The 13,908-nt window shown below is 42.8% G+C and overlaps 1 protein-coding gene across 2 annotated transcripts in view; it reads left to right on the top strand.

Moving 5' to 3' along the window:
- Window positions 1–13,908, top strand: part of PRKCA (protein kinase C alpha) — a 255,284-nt gene that overhangs the window by 102,831 nt on the left and 138,545 nt on the right. The gene's annotated exons all lie outside the window — the stretch shown is intronic.

Here is a 13,908-nt window from a genome sequence, read left to right as displayed (position 1 = left end):
TTTTTATTTCAAGGGTGCATTTTAATAAATTATAATTATAAATTATAATTGCATTTAAAATGTACTAAGTAGGTGATAGTGTCAGCTGATGCAGCCACAGTATTATTTCTAACTGGAAAAGTAATTTATTTTAATTTCTAGAAAATGTTAAACATCAAAATGCGCTATTTTGTGTTTGTATTTGGATATTTTAACACCCCGAAGGTCGTGTTTTTACAAAAAAAGCAAAACCACCCCTACTAATTAGAGACACTCTTTCTAGGTTCTTAATTTTTGAGTCCTATTTCCTTCTGGTGATCTGGCAATCAACAGAATTTAGGGCAGGATTGAAGTACAGTTGACCCCATCTTGTGCATGACAGACTTGCGCTAATTCAAGTATACATGTCCGTTCCCCCCAAACAGAGAGAAACAGTACTTCAAATAGTGCAGGCAATTCTGCCTTCCATTCAACTTACTTTGTTATGCCCAGAACAAGCCTGAAGTGAGAGAATGAAGCTGCTATTCCCTCAGTTGCCACATGTCTTTCACACATGCAGTGGTTCTCAAACTGGTGGGTAAAGTTCTCCTGGTCCCTTTAAGGGGAGCGAGGTCAGTGATGCAATCCCCAGGATCTCAGTGCTAAAAGGGGTGGAAATGGGGGTGCTTTCACCTACTGATGGGTGCAGGATGTTGCAGGAGAAGCAGGGAGCCCCACGCAGCCCTCTGCAGGGCTTCCGGAGTCTTAGACAGTTGGAAAAACGCGAGCATAAAGCACTTCCTTGTTGTGAACACAAAGAGTGAACAGCACTCACATTGCTGCCCCTCACCCTCAAACCTGCAAAGACTTACCCCAGAAATAAAGCTCCTGAGAAATTTGAGAACCACTGATATAGTGTTTAGTTCTTAAAGAGACAACACATATTTGTTGGTTTTAAGGGAGTTTTGACCATACGTGATTTTGGCTTTACATGCCAAACTTGGAACATAACCCTCCCGTAAGATGTGGGCCAACTGTAGTGACAACACAGCCTTGCAAATGAAGCTGGGTTTATTTCCAAAGGAAACCTTGATAACCATTTTTCTGTCAAATATCTCAGCATTGATACAGCACAGTGATTTTCGCTCTGTGATTCAGCTCAGTGTTTCAGCTCCAGCTTCCCACACTGGATGACTAGGAGCTTGCCTTTGCAATGGTTGTTTTGCAGTTGGACTGTCCTGAAGAAAAATACTGTATTGTATACTCTTTCTCCATGCTCTTCTTTTCCTGGCCATTTCCCTGGGGAAAATATTTTGAAAGTAATGTAGTGTTAACTTGGGGGATGATCCAACTGTGACCAAAGACAACCAGCACAGGGGGCAGAAATGGCCCTGCTTACATCAGCCTGCATTGATGCTTGTGGCAGATCTTTCTCCTGCAAGTTTGTTGAATGCCATTTATTATGATTGGGCAGATATGGTATCATCAGATAGCTGGTCACCTAAATGGCTAGTGTGTCTTCAGGCCATGGTAGTAGAAACAATTACTGTTTCATCATTTTTTTCCCCCAAAAGTGGGGTCAGATGTATAAACTATAATTGCAGGAATCAAGGCATGCAGGCCATAGCTGACTCATCCACAAATGGAAAAATAACCAGAGCGTTGGATCTCTGCTACCGATAAACTTTAACATTTCCGTCTGCCTGGGATTCATCACTTTTGAATCTTTTTAATGTAGTACTGAACATGAAAGAGAGCTGCTTTTTTAAAAAGTCTTTGCTGTGATCAGCTTAGCACGCTTGTCTATTTTGCAGATATAGGGACTGCAAAATATAGATATATTTACGTTGAGATATAGGCTCAACATAAATTTCACTTGTGAATATAGCCTTATTTGTCAGTTGAGGTCTGTGCGATGTGGTGTGTTCAAGCTTTGCTCAGGTTTTGGTATGTTGTGTCTGGTCATGCAGGAAACAGGACTGTTAAAACAGCTGTTCTGAGAAATGATGCTCCATGTGTATGATTGGTGCATGTTCTTCAAAGCCACACAGCCACTCTAAAAAGATTAATAAAGTAGAAATATGACTCCGGAAGTATGAAACTAAAAAAAACCTATTTACAGTGCATGTCTACTCAGAAGTAATTTCTATTGTGTTCAGTGTGGAAATGCGTGTCGTGTATACTCTAAGACAGGGGTGTCCAAACTTTTTGGCAGGAGGGCCACAACATCTCTCTGACACTGTGTTGGGGGCAGGGAAAAAATAATTTACATTTCAAATTTGAATAAATTTACATAAATGAATATATTAGAGATGGAACTTATATGAATGAATGAAGGTCTTGCAATAGCTCAAGGTCTATAAAAGGCCTTGCACAAAGCAAGGCTGGCCTTTCTTTTGCTGCCGCTGTTGCATCACAGATGCGAAACAGGAAGCAGTGGAGAGAGCCCTCTTTCCATAGCACACACAAGAGGTCGAACAGTTGACCGTCACACTGAGAGCAGTTGCGTCGGGCCAGTACAGGCTCCAGCAAGTTTCTGGAGGGCCAGAGGCTCAATGGAGACTGGGTGCTCCCCAAGGGCCGGATTGGGAGTCCTTGAGGATCGCAAGTGGCCCCAAGGCCTGTGTTTGGGCACCACTGCTCTAAGAGGATTTCGTGCCTAAGGCAGGGGGTTGGACTAGATGACCTATTAGGTCCCTTCTAATTCTATGATTCTGTGAATCACTTTTTTCTCTCAAAGTGGTTCATTGAGGTGCCCAGTAGTTTAATCCAGGGGTGTTCAAACTTTTTGGCTGGAGGGCCACATCATCTCTCTGACACTGTGTTGGGAAAAAGAATTTACAATTCAAATTTAATAAATTAACATAAATTTACATAAATGAATATATTAGAGATAGAACATATGAATGAATGAAGGTCTTGCTATAGTTCAGGGCCTACAAAAGGCCTTGCACAAAGCAAGGCTGGCTTTTCCTTCGCTGCTGCATCACAGATGTGAAACAGCAAGCAGTGGAGGGAGCCCTTGTCCCACAGCTCACACAAGAGGTAGAACAGTTGCCTCACACTGAAAACGGTTGTGTTGGTCCACTGTGGGCTCCAACGTGTCTCCGGAGGCCAGAAGCTCATTGGGCTCCCTGAGGGCTGAATTGGGAGTCCCTGAGGGCCACAAGTGATCTGTCTATGACAGATCAGGAAAGAGATCTTGGGGTGGTGGTGGACAGCTCAATGAAAGTGTCGACCCAATGTGCGGTGGCAATGAAGAAGGCCAATTCTATGCTTGGGATCATTAGAAAAGGTATTGAGAACAAAACGGCTAATATTATAATGCTGTTGTACAAATCGATGGTAAGGCCACACCTGGAGTATTGTGTCCAGTTCTGGTTGCTACATCTCAAAAAAGACATAGTGGAAATGGAAAAGGTGCAAAAGAGAGCGACTAAGATGATTCCTGGGCTGGGGCACCTTCCTTATGAGGAAAGGCTATGGCATTTGGGCCTCTTCAGCCTAGAAAAGAGGCGCCTGAAGGGGGACATGATTGAGACATACAAAATTATGCAGGGGATGGACAGAGTGAATGGAGATATGCTCTTTACACTCTCACATAACACCAGAACCAGGGGACATCCACTAAAATTGAGTATTGGGAGAGTTAGAACAGAGAAAATAAAATATTTCTTTACTCAGCGTGTGGTTGGTCTGTGGAACTCCTTTCCACAGGATGTGGTGATGGTGTCTGGCCTGGACGCCTTTAAAAGGGGATTGGACAAGTTTCTGGAGGAAAAATCCATTACGGGTTACAAGCCATGATGTGTATGTGCAACCTCCTGATTTTAGAAATGGGCTATGTCAGAATGCTAGTGCAAGGGAGGGCACCAGGATGAGGTCTCTTGTTATCTGGTGTGCTCCCTGGGGCATTTTGTGGGCCTCTGTGAGATACAGGAAGCTGGAATAGATAGGCCTATGGCCTGGTCCAGTGGGGCTGTTCTATGTTCCTATGCATGCCTACTTAGAAGCAAGCCCCATTATAACCCAAGGGGCTTACTCCCTGGAAAGTGGGATGAGGACTGCAGCCCTATGGTCCATGCCTCTGCATGCCTACTCAGAAGCAAGCCCCATTATAACCCAATGGGCTTACTCCCTGGAAAGTGGGGCGAGGACTGCAGCCCTATGGTCCATGCCTCTGCATGCCTACTCAGAAGCAAGCCCCACTATAGTTCATGAGGCTTCCTCCCAGGAAAGTGGGGCTTAGGATCGCAGCCTTAGAGCCCAAGGCCCTGCATGCTTACTCGGAAGCAAGGCCCATTCTAGTCCATGAGGCTTACTCCCAGGAAAGCGCTGCTGGGGTTGCAGCCCCAGAGCCCCAGCCTCTGCCTGGCTCTTCAGATATAAGCCCCATTATATTCCCTGGGGCTTACTCCCCTGAAAGTGGGTGACCCTCTGCAGCCCTGGCGGGGGTGCTGAGCTGGCGCCCACCTCTCAGGCTGCACTCACACCGCAGGGATCTGGAGGTCGCCCACTCCCTGGGACACCTCCTGTAGCCTGGGCTAGCTGCAGCAGAGCTGCAGTGCATGGCCGGGTGCCTGCACCTTTCGCAGGCTCCAAGTCATACGGCCTGCTCCCACGTGGAGCGTGCTATGACCTGCCGCCTCTGGTCGGGATCAGCAATTAGCCCCGCGATCGCAGAGCCGCTCGTCAGCAACCCCGGGTGGCTCCACCGAGGTGGGTTGCATCCTCCAGGAATGTCTGCTCAGAAGCAGATCCCCTGCGCTCCACGGGGCCCACTTCTGATCCTTGCTTTGGGCAGAGCCCATCCAAACCCCCATCCCCACCTTACAGACCAAACACGGCTGGCATGTGGGATCCAGCGCAGAAGAGGCTTCCTCTGAAGTTGCACTGGACCGAGGTGGCTGGATGGAGTCAGACTGCTGCTGAGGAACAAAGAGTCTGGGCAAGCATGGGCACCAGCCTTTAAACTGCACGCCCCAGCTTGCCCCCTCCCCCGACCAATAGCTGCTCACCACATCATGCAGGCAGGGAACCGGACAAGTTTCCCTCCACCTGCATTAACAGCTGGAGGGCTTTTCCTTAGAGAGTGCATGGCGGAGGGTCATGTTCAGGGTTGGAACCTTCATGGAACCATTGCAATGCAGTTTTGCCCTGTTTTAGGCACCACTCCCCCAGCAGTATTGCTAAAACAAACGCAAAACACCAGTGGGCCATGTGATACATTTGTCAAAGCATGTCATTTGACCTGTACCTCCCTCAGCTTGATCTCCTGCAAACACAAAAACTCATTACGCTTGCGAAGCCCAAGTTGTGAGTAGGATTGCAAAGCAAAAGGCTTGTAAAATTTTGACATTAAGTTATTAAATGATGATGTGCAATTTTCAGAAGTTTGGTGCCTTCATCAGTTAAGTGATATCATAAAAGGTCATTATTCACCAAATGTGTATATCATGAATACAAATTGAATGGGAGACATCACTTGGTGGCTTGCTGGTTTTAATGTGAATAAAAACAACTCGAGGCCTGGAAACCGGTGCTGCAAAGGCTTTTGTGTTTACTGAATCTGTTGATTAAATAAAACACTTTGATACCAAACAGCTTGTGTTTTGAACATTTGAAATGAGAGAGATCTGATCTTAGAATGTACATGTTCTGAATAACCAATTATGCAACGTGAATAATTACCAAGTAATTTCAAAATACTGTGCTCCCCATTCTTTATTCCCACAGCACAGCTTCTAGGTAGCTATGCAAATGTAAAACATTGAATAGCTGTGGCTGTCATGCGCCAGCATTAGAAGAAGTATATGGGATCATATTCTGATCCTGTCATTTCTGGCAGAAGATATAGCTGAGGACAGAAGCCTGTATTAAGGTTTCAGCAGAGTTGGATTAAATGACAAAAGAATGATGCAGAGGTTTGAGCAGGCCACATGCTAGTCAAGTCTGACCCACCTAGAAGTACTCTTGTTTCCTTGTCAGACTGAACCTCTTAATTTTTACTGTTCTGTGCAAGATGAGTTATTAAGCTAATGGATTTCACCTGTGGGTTTCATGTTTCAGCGCAACCAATCTTGTCTTCTGTGGTAATTCTTCAAGTACTTAAAAAGAAACTGAAATACATAAATCCGTGTTTGAATATTTACAGATATACTTGCCATCAGGAAAAAGTATGTGATGGTTCTTTTTAGCATAAAATACAATAAAAATGTGTCTTCATTATTATTTACTAACAAATCCCAGGTAGATCCTGGTTTCTTGGTAACAAATCAAGCTTGAACTTTTAATATTTAAACTTTTGTATAATGTGTTCCTGGAATTATAAGACTAGAAAGTGTGCTTAACAATTGGGATTTAATTGTCAGTCTTGCTAGGGATCCTGAAATAAGAATGATCTCACTGAAGATTACAACTTAAATCTACTGTTAATTTTAATTCAGTTTCTAGCAAAGTAGGATAATTGATTTGTAAAGATATGAGACAGTTGTATAATTCACACTTCAGGTACATGACACCTTTTAAATGTGTAAAATTAATGAGGATACCATAATATTATGTATTAATAGTGTAATACTGAATAAATCTTGCAGCGGTCCCTTGGTTTACCAAGGGACTATGAATGATGAAGCTGCAGGGTAGACATCTTGAGTGACAGTGGTGGAAGACTTGTGATGGGTTAGATACAGGTTAGAGTTTATTATAGGGCCTCTTCTGGCAAAAGCATACCTTTTCCCCCTGTGGATACCAAAACACGTAGATAAACAAATTCGTGGGTCCTGGCCCATGGGACCTCTGGATGTGATCAGAGATGTTCTCTGTTCATTGTTCAGAGGTGTTCTGAGGCCTGCAGAGGCATCTACAGGCCTCAGAAAGGCCTCTGGAGGTTCCAGAAAGCCTTTTTGGCACCTCCAGAGCCCTTTCTATGTGCGGCCTCCGCGAGCTTCAGAAAAACTTGTAGATGCGACCAGATAACATCTTCAGTTGTGTCTGGTGAGGCAAGGTGACCTTTGACCCTAGACTGTAAAGCCACTGGATAGCCCAGTATAAGCATAGCGACACATACGATGGTAACAGAAAAAGCTGCTTGATGTTAAGAAAGAATCATTTTGCAAGTCTGATTGTTAGTTTCACAGAAGTTTTACAGAAGCTGCATAGGCCTCAGAGTCTGGAATGCAACTTAGATAAGCAAGTACCAGTTTCAGGCAGAGAAGGACCTCATGACCTTGGCAGAAAATACACACACTGGTAAAGAGCTGCTTGATTTTATTAAAAGCAATAACGTTAGTCTGACTGATTTTGGGGCCTCAAAGGCTGTGTTACCACTTTGGAATTTAGCTTAGATAATCAGGCTGAAGATGTACGCCTTGGCAGAAGTTAAACACGCCTGTGCCCACCAGGAAAGCTCTGTAACTATACTCTTATGCTTTCAGAGCAAAAGGCACATATAGGCAAAGCTAGGACAAATTAGTCTTTGCCCTAAAGTGTAACCCACTTATAAGGGGACATAATAATCATAGAAGAAGGCCATAGGAAACCTAAATGCTTGATTTTAGAAAAGTCTTAAGAGACACTTAATAAAAGAAGATTAGAAGTTTAAAAACCTTTGCTTTGCAGAAGTTGGCAGAGGGTCCCACAGTGCTTTACTAACACACAGAAAAGGAAAAGATAAGACAGGTCTGAAGTTCTGCCAAGATGAAGTCTTCACGCCTGTTCTTTAAATGATGTTAGTAAGAAGACTTGTCAATTAATTGAACTGATTTATGTGAGTGTGATCCAACACTGGATATAGCACACCCTGCTGGTTTTTGAAAACTTTTGGGAATTGTGTAATTTTGGCTAAGGTGAAACCCCACCTGTATGTAAATCAATCAATGGTTTTGCTCACTCATTGCCCACCTATTTTCTATCTTTTATGTAAATGGTGTCTTATCTGTATCCTATTAGGAGTTAGCTCCATTTCTGATGTCAAATATCAGCCAATGGGAAGTCTAGATTTTCAAACAAAGGGCCAAGAATTGTATAAGAGTTCAGGACACCATCAAAACCAGGTCCATGCTTTGTGACATGAGTCCCATGGACCAATTGTATGCAATTCAAATAAAAGATTGTGAACCTTCACTCCTGAGTACCGAGTAATTCTTGAATTACCTTTCAACAGGCTCAGGTCTGATCTCCATTGCAGGTTGATAACCTGTTGTTAGTTAAAACCATGGATCATGAACCTGCGTACAGGGAGGCAGTACCTGTAGATGTTTTAGTACTGTTTCTCAAGTCATTCCCTCTCTGTAGGACCCACAGATTTGTGTGGCCATGTATTGGTAAATCTTGATATTAAGAAATGATGAGAAGATTTGAGAGTTGTGCATGCTTGCAGTATACAGAAACTGTAATGGCCTCATGAATCAGTGTTTCTCAAACTGTGGGTCGTGAGTCAATTTCAGGTGCGTCGCCATTCTTTCCAATATTTTATTTTTAATAGACTTGATGCTACCATGGTATGTGACTGCATTTGAGGAAATGTTATGGACCTGTACTTTGAACAAGCTACTATGTATATTCTTTTAACAATGATAGTCAATGGGACTTACTGCTGGGTAAGTGTGGGTAGGATTGCAACTTAGGATTATTAAAACTTTTCCTGCTTGGTGATGTCACTTCTGGTCATGACATCACTTCTGGTGGGTCCTGACAGATTCTCATTCAAAAAAGTGGGTTCGGTGCTAAATATGTGAGAACCACTGCTATAAATGCTCTGACATAGTTATTAGGAAATATGTTGAAAGAATAAATGGCAAATGCAACAATATTTTAAAATACCTTTTCTTGAAAACATTTCACTTCTCATTCCAAAAGAGAAAATATTTCATAAGAAGTTTCTTTCCCAGTGTTTACCAAAATTTTCAATTTTTCTGCTGGAAAATTTTAAATATGGTTCAGGGAGGGGGACTGGGTTTTTCCCTATTCTTTTTTCCCAGACATTCATAGCTCTGGGTATGTGAGCATTAAATAGTGTGACATGATGTGTGCTGCCCTCAGTGTGTTGGAGGAATTGTGATTTAAAATTCACAATTAAAATTGATAAGGGAGACTCCTGGTTGTGCATAACATGGTTCATTTTAAAGTAGTAATAGCCTTCATGATTTAAATAAGGTTACTATTTCCATGCAATCACATGCAGTCAACTAAGCATAACAGAGTCATAGAGGAGCCATAATTTTCACTGGCCTTCGCACTCCATAAACCAAGTAGCAGTTTGATTCATGCTTTGAAAAATTAAGTTTAAGGGACACAGTGGTTCAATGACTGATTTTTCAAAATCAAATAGATTCTTCACTGATAAACAGAGAGTGCTTTTATGGTACTCTTAACTTTTTCGTGCTAAGAACTATTTATGTACCAATTCACAGTAGTTATATATATGATGTAGAGCACTGAGATGTGTTGAATCTTGTTTTGTTTTGTGTGTTTGAGTGACAGAACCATTTGGTCCGCCTGGCTCCATCTCCATTCACACTTTGGCAGGCTGTGAAAACATATTTATTCCAACAGGAGCTTTTTGGCTCTCTCTTATTGGCTAGAAATTGCTTTTGGTAATGTTGTGCTGAACTTGTCTTTTGATTTTTGTAGGATGAAATACTTTATAATGACCACAAAAAAGACCCTCAAACATTTGTTTTGCTATATTTACACAAGCTTCCAAACTGCAGGAGCAGAGCTCTTTGCAGGGTCATTAACAGCTACAATATCTGATTTTTGAATAGCCTCAAGGCTTGAGGCAATTAGTTATCTGATATTGTCATCACCTTTTTGGCAACCCATCAAAAATCAGGTCCGGAACCACTACTTTTAAGTTCTTGTTTGGTTTTTAAATAACTTCTTTGAGTTTATCAATGTTACCCACTTTTTTGAGTTTTGTTTGACATGGGAAAGCAGGCTAAATATGATCAGAAAAATTGTTACAGTTGGAGCACTGTTGCTGTCTGTAGATGGAAGTGTAGTAGGGCCATAGTTTTAAAAGAGCTTCTTAAACAACCATGAATAACTGGAGTAATGTGGCAGGTTGCGAATATAAAGACGGTTGTCATGTCTGTACTAAATTTTGAAGTTCTCCCACTTAAGGACATATGAGGCCCTGATAAGGTATTGGGCTGCTTGTGGCAGCTCAGTAACACGACTTTTCTCCCTGCCATCTCCCCACCTCCCAGCCCCCACATTCCTTACCTTGCTACTTCCTCCTCGAATCAAAACAAGAAGCATGAAGCATGCTGGGATCATTCCCAGTGCACTTGGCATTTCCTGCTTTGTTTAAGGAGTCCTGTGGAGGAAGAAGAAACCTTGTCCTTCACTGGGTGCTTGAATCAAAGCAAGAAATGGACAGCACACTGGGAGCAGTTTCAGTGCACTCAGCACTTCCTGCTTAGCTCCAAGAGCCTGTGCAGAGGAAAGAAAGGGAAAGAAGGTAGGATCACTTCTGAGTTCTGATCCTCATAGCACGGTGAGTGGCCCCCCTGCCAGCTTCTCACATTATTTCTTCCTCCACCGGGCCCAGCGAAGGGAGGAGCAAGGTGAGGGAGCCAGATTGCTGCACTCTATAAGAACATAAGAACAGCCCCACTGGATCAGGCCATAGGCCCATCTAGTCCAGCTTCCAGTATCTCACAGCGGCCCACCAAATGCCCCAGGGAGCACACCAGATAACAAGAGACCTCATCCTGGTGCCCTCCCTTGCATCTGGCATTCTCACATAGCCCATTTCTCAAATCAGGAGGTTGCGCATACACATCATGGCTTGTACCCATAATGGATTTTTCCTCTAGAAACTTGTCCAATCCCCTTTTAAAGGCATCCAGGCCAGATGCTGTCACCACATCCTGTGGCAAGGAGTTCCACAGACCAATCACAATCCAATTCCACAGACCAATCCAATCACTCTTGACATTTGGAATGCAGAGACTTCCCTTCTTCCTCTCTGTGGGGCTCTTTTCATGAAGTATGAAATGTGGATCACTGTAGAGCAGGGGTGTCCAAAGTTTTTGGCAGGAGGGCCACATCATCTCTCTGACACTGTGTCGGCAGCCAGGGAAGAAAAGAGTTAATTTACTTTTACAATTTGAATAAATTTACATAAGTTTACATAAATGAATATATTAAAGGTAAACTTATATGAATGAATGAAGGTCTTGCAATAGCCCAAGGCCTATAAAAGACCTTGCACAAAGCAAGGCTGCCCTTTCCTTTGCTGCCGCTGCTGCATCACAATGTGAAACAGTAAGCAGTGAAGGGAGCCCTCATCTCACAGCTCATGCAAGAGGTCAGACAGTCGCCCTCACACTGAGAGCAGTTGCGTTGGGCCAGTGCAGGCTCCAACAAATCTGCGGAGGGCCAGAGGCTCATTAGAGACTGGGGGCTCCCTGAGAGCCGCATTGAGAGGCCTTGAGGACCGCAAGTGGCCCCAGGCCTGGGTTTGGGCACCCCTGCTGTAGAGTGATCCCAGCAGGGTACTGCATGTCCTGCTTTGATTAAAGAGCCTAGCGAAGAGGGGGCCAGTAAGAAGGCTGGCTCTGTTCACAGTGGCAGAATGGGAGGAACAGGTGGGCATCTGCCACCTCCCTCTCTCACACCCAACCATTGCCCTATGTGAAAGGGCTCGTTTGCCACATTGACATTCTGGCACTGGATAATGCCTAAGCTCTTGGTTGCTTGCCTATGCTCTGGCATTATTATTAACAATGAACGTTGCTATATCAAAATATATTATCATAAGACAAGAATTGTTATTTCACTAATTCTTCTTGAAGCAGGAGTGAATTCAAGAGCATCAGAATAGGGATTGTTTTCAGTGTTTAATTCAGTTCAGCTTCTTTCCATTTGCACAAGCCAACCATGCGATGTCTGTCTACCTAGGAATGCAGCATGGGCATACATTAAAGGAATTGATGGAAAAAATAAAACACCTATCTGACAAATTCCTGATTCAACCCATCATCACCACCACATGTATAAGGATCAGTCTTTTAAAAATGCTAGTGAAAGCAGATTATGATTGCCTTATGCTGGGGTATTGAAAGTGTTCCCTTCGGATAATCCTTAGTCCAACCATTTTTGACCACTGTGCCATGGCACACTGGTGTGCCGCGAATAGTCCCCAGGTGTGCCACGGGAATTTGGGAGAGGGTCATTTATTAGTAGGGACATTGGGGATGTGAACTCCCCATTGATAGCACAGTGTGCCTTGTCAATTGTCAAAAAACTGATGGTTTGCCTTGACCATTTTAATGCCTTGCCAGTGTGCCATGAAATGAAAAAGGTTGAAAATCACTGCCTTAGTCCATCCTACAGTAGCTAGAACTGAAACCAGGTTAGGGGCAACTTTTCCACTTAGGAATCCTGGGGTTAAAAGTAGGAATGTTGTGAATGAGACAAAACCCTTTTGCATGTCCATTGTGAAGTAGACTGACAGTCATTGCTGTGTGGGAGGAAATACAATGCAAGAGTACTCTACTTAATGCTATTCAGGAGCAAGATATCAACACTGGATGAACTTTACTAAGAGATTGACACCTTTATTAGATAAAGCAATTAAGACATTACACGGAGTCTTTATATATGATTGAATATTGGTCTCCAGGCTGTCAGTATAATTGGATTGAGATTATACAGTAGACAATGTTAAACTCTTCTGCATAACTTATTTCTTAACACTCCTGTTATCACAGAGCTGGATATTAATTCAGGACTTGTTTATAGCAAACATATCCTGTAATAATACTACACCATCCTAACTTATTTCATATTATGTGTCTGTTTACTCTGAAGACTATATACAGAAGTACCGTTGAGATGTATCCATTTTGCTGTGAACCTGTATGCTAGAGATTCTCACTTCTTTTGTAGTTCTTGATATCAAATGCTGAATTAATAGTGTGTGCTTGCCTTAAAACCCATTTCTGCCCAGTACACAGGTGTACACATTTGATCCCTGTCGAGTATATGCAACACTGGACAGAAATGGCTTAAAGGGGGGGGGGAGGATATGGAGGGCAGTGAGAGAGAGAAAAAATACATAACTAATGATCCAGAAGCTGTTTCTGTCCTGGCAGACAGTCCACCACATTGTGCATGGTGTTCCTTGTAGTACATTCTTCCATGGTATAATAAGTCACCATAACTTTTAGCAGTTAAGCAACCTTGAATATTAAAATGACCTATGACATCAGATCAGTTCTTAAATAGAAAGTTGTCTTGGCATTTCTAGTGAGGTGATAACTTTACATAGAATCTATGTTGCATTCATTTGTGGTTAAACACTTACAACACAATCCTAAGCTTGTCTGTTTAGTTGAATGGGGCTTACTTCGTGGTAAGTGTGTTGGACTGCAGTTATGTGCATAATACTGTATATACAGTAACCATATTTGTCAAACTTCTGACAGGTATTTTTTCATAATTAAAACTGAAGGCACACTTCTATTAAAACCTAGAAAAGATTTATTTTTAGGGTGTGTAAAGAGTATAAATTACCTGTCATCAGAGGAGCCTACCCACTTTGTTTCTGGATGAGTCATTGATCTGGGCATGCTTTCTGATGGAAAGAAGGCAAGCCCTGAGCAGTGAATCATTGGGAGATGTAAAATGAAGCTTGCTCTGAGATTGGTAGTTCTGAGCCAGCTCCATGTTGGAAGTGACTGAATGGTGCAATCACACCTGCTGTAGCAGAAATTAGCCAACACCTATGGAAGCTGTTTGAGGAAAGGCAAGGACAGAACAGTGAATCATGCAGAGACTAAATGAGCAACCTCCTTTGTGGGTAAATACTTTGGACTCATGGAAGCCTTGAATTATTTCTTGTCACACACTAGGCATTATCTCTTGGCATTGTTATATAGACAGAGTTTTTACTCTATAGGACTCTGTAGTTCATAGCTCTCTCTAAATTATTTTGTT

Source organism: Tiliqua scincoides, chromosome 2 (genome assembly GCF_035046505.1).
Source record: "Tiliqua scincoides isolate rTilSci1 chromosome 2, rTilSci1.hap2, whole genome shotgun sequence".
NCBI classification, from domain to species: Eukaryota; Metazoa; Chordata; class Lepidosauria; order Squamata; family Scincidae; genus Tiliqua; species Tiliqua scincoides.
This window is presented reverse-complemented; position numbering and strand designations above follow the sequence as displayed.